This window comes from Elephantulus edwardii, unplaced genomic scaffold (assembly GCF_000299155.1).
Source record: "Elephantulus edwardii isolate Elephantulus edwardi_28Jun2011 unplaced genomic scaffold, EleEdw1.0 scaffold00009, whole genome shotgun sequence".
In the NCBI taxonomy this organism is placed as follows: domain Eukaryota; kingdom Metazoa; phylum Chordata; class Mammalia; order Macroscelidea; family Macroscelididae; genus Elephantulus; species Elephantulus edwardii.
The window spans coordinates 20399103-20403099 of record NW_006399759.1 but is presented as its reverse complement, the minus strand read 5'-3'; positions in this window follow the sequence as shown (position 1 = coordinate 20403099).

Sequence of the window (3997 nt, the reverse complement as noted above, 5' to 3'; positions counted from 1 at the left end):
AAACACAGATAGACATTCTTCTGGTATTCTCTGCTTTCAGCCAAGATCCATCTAACATCAGCAACAATATCCCTAGTACCACGACCCCTTCTAAGCCCAGCCTGGATAGGCTAGCTAATATAGCCAGAAATGCACAACCAGGAAAGGATAAAATCAAAGAATAGGACTTTATAAATATTAAGTCCCTACACATCAAAGGGGAACTGAAAACACAGAATGATAGTAAGTATAGATAAATTATGATTAATTTTATAAAATATAGTGTACAGCAATGATTATATAAAACACAATAAACGAAGGAACGTGTGAAGCATAATGTATGTGACTTAAACACAGTGTATGTCAACTTTTATGCAAATAAATATGTAAAAGACCACAGTCAAGAAAATAAAATTTTTTAGAAAACCCATATACTACTTCCCTCAACAAAACAGAAAACCTCAAATCTTTTTTTCCAATAGAGTGGGGGGAAAAAACCACAAACAAACCCCAAATAATGGGAACAAACATTTGGCAATGGCATCACAAACAAGGATCTTATAACACAAGTTTAGAGAACACTGTAGGGCCTCCACAAGACTGATAGTCCAGTAACAAGATGGGCAACAGACATGCACAGACTGTGCACAGAGGAAGACATTAGAATAGCCAACAAGCACATGAAGAAATGTTCAGAATCACTGGCAATTACAGATGTAAATAAATATAATGAGATTCCATCTCACCCTAGTAGTAATACCAAAATTTAACAGAACAGCAGGCAATAAATATTGGAGTATTTGAAACTCTGCTGCACTCCTGGTGGAATTATAAAATGTTACAACCCACCCTGTGAGGCATTTTGGTGTTACCTTAAAAAAAGTTGAACATAGAAATCCCACAGGATCCAATTATTCCACTGTTGAGAATATATTCCCAGGAAATGAAAACTGAGGCCTGAATAGAGATATGTATACTTATGTTGATAGCAGCATTATTCACAACTGCTAGAATGTGAAAACAGCCCAAACGCCTACCAACAAATCAATGGATTGTGAAATTATGGTACATTCATACGATGGAATGATATGCAAAACTAATGAGCAATTTGGTGAAATACTATATAACTTGAAAGAGTCTAGAGAGCATTATTTGATGTAAAGAAATTCCGTTTCATAAGGACAAATACTGAGTTAAGATCATTATCATAAAAAGTAGAAGGCTAACTAGTAAAATATGTATAAATGCCTTGAAGGGGAAAGGTAAGAGAGGAGAGGAGTGGAAAGGAAAGGGTGGAAATCACTAGAACAGAAGACATTAGTGGTCTGATAGGGAGGGGGACGTGAAAGAATAGCAAAAGTTTAGTGGTTTCTCAAAAAGATGGGGTAATAATAGGCATGGATCCATAGTAATTAAGTATACAAAATGCAATACGTATGAATGATTATATGAACAAATGTAAATGACTGTATAAAAAACAATATATGTGATTCAGTGACTAGGGTAATCAGGATGGGTGTGTCAGAGGCAGTCCAACTGACACAAGATAGAGTAGGGTTTAGGGCTGTTGTACATAGGGTCGCTATGAGTTGCTAGCGACTCCACAGTACATAACAACAACAACATGCAATTAAAACAAAATGGAAACAAATTATTGTTTTCAAATCAATAAAATTGTTGTTGTTGTTATGTGCTGTCGAGTCACTTGGAACTCATAGCGACCCTATGTACAACAGTCCTAAACTCTACTCTGTCCTGTGTCAATTGCACGGTCTCTGACACACCCATCCCGATTACCCCAGTCACTGAATCAACCCATCTCATAGAGGGTCTTCTCCTCCTGCATCATCCCTCCACCCTCCCAAGCATGATGTTCTTCTCCAAGGTCCGGGCATTCTCTCCTTGCAACACGTCCAAAATATGTCAGTCGAAGCCTCAAATTCTTTGCCTCCAAGGAGCAGCCTGGTTTAACACTCTCCAGGATGAATCTGTTTGTTTTCTTAGCAGTCCGTGGTATATTCAATACTCTTCTCCAGCACCATAGCTCAACAACTCAAAGGCATCAATTTTCCTTCTATCATCTCTAGTCATTTTCCAACTCTCTGATGCATAACAAGTGATTGCAAAGGCCATGGCCTGTATCAGACGCACCTTTGTCTCCAGAGAGACACCGTTGCTCTTCAGTACTTTGGAGAGGTCCCTAACAGCAGTCTTGCCTATCACAATACGACTTTTAATTTCCTGGCTGCTGGGGCCAAAAGTGTTGACTGTGGAGCCAAGCAAACGAAAGCAAACAATCTCAATCTCTTCACCATCCATCCTGATGCTGCCAATTGGTCCAGCGGTGAGAATCTTTGTCTTCTTGACATTGAGCCTCAATCCATGTTTAAAACTGCAGTCCTTGACCCTCTGTAGCAAGCACTTTAGGTCCTACGCAGTTTCAGCAAGCAGGGTTGTATCATCTTCGTAATGCAGATTGTTGATAGATCTTCCACCAATAAAACACTTTTTAAAAATTAAAATAGGGAAAAATATATAAAATAATTGTCATGCAAATTGATATTAGAAATAAATGAATAGGAATTTGGGACCATGGCAAATTTAGGTATGAAAATGCAATCGATTTCTAAAAAAAACTTCAACAAATTTCCAGTCCTTATTATTTGTTTTTCTGTTGAACAGGGACTGCTGCAACAAATAATGAAGACTTCAGGGGTGGGGTAATGTTGTATTAATGGAGAAAGTTCTTTGGCTTCTCATGTGAACTGTTAGTGGGGAATTTTTTTAAAAAAATCTTTTATAAACTATTCGGAATGGCCTACGTTAAGATGTAGTGGCTTGCAAAGATTCCAGGAACTGAGAAAAGTGCTTCTAATCTGGTCAGGAATAAGTAGGACTTAATCTTGAAGAGGGAAGGGCAAAGAAGTTCTCTTTTCTTGCATGCTATGTAGGCCCAGGTCTATCTTCTTATACTTGTTGGTTAAAGACAGTAAAATTGCCCTCCTTCTAAATGCTTTGCAAATAAAAATTTTTAGATAGACATGTCTGTCTAACAAATTAACTGAGGTATCCAGATTAAGCAAAAATAGTTGAAGGTCCTCAACAGTAATTAAGGATATAAATACTGCCTGGGAATATATGAAGGTTTGTCTTTTATTAATAACCACTGTAAATTTTGTAACGGAACTTTTGTAGGTCAGTAGTGTCTGTGCCAACACAAAGGCAAGGAATTCAAATCCTCCAACTGCTCCACGTAAAATAGATGAGAAATCTCCTCCCCTACAATTTAAAGCCTCTAAAAACCCACCAGAAAGGCAGCTATGAGTCACTTCCAACTTTATGGCAATGAACAACATAAATGTTGTCTCGTTTATTCTCTGAGACAGTGGTTTTGTAACCAAGTGAGTTAAATTGCAGTTCAGGTAACAAGGTACCAATTAATTTCGAATTCTTCATTAATGGGAAATGAGTATTTTTCCTTGTGTATTAAGGCCATCAGTGAGAAAGTCCTGATTTGTCCCAAGACCCCTTACTCTATAACTGAAAGTTTTCTTGTTAAGATTACTTCGTTGAATTATCATTTCACTTGGTACAGTCTGTTTTACCATGAATGGTTTTGAGGCAAAAATTTAAAAGTCAAGGTATGACATTCCAAGATGTCTTTAGTTTATAATTTGTTGGTTAGGAAATTGTAATTGGTATAATTTTAAGAGTGCTAGTTTACTTGCCTCCAAGTTTTGTTTAGTTCATAGGATCTGAAGAAGATTGTGAATCACATTCGTTACCTTGGCATTAGAGGTGGTGATATTCCATTGTAATTGATCCCTTTTTACTAATTCTAAAAATCTGAACTAAAACCAGACATAAAGAATAGATAATATACATAAACAGATATAAGGAATAGATAATAGTAATAGAATATGTAGTCTCTGGGCACCTAGGGATCCAGTCTGGAGGCTTCAGAATATCTTTGAAACAATATTGTTTGAAAATCACATATATATATATATATATACAC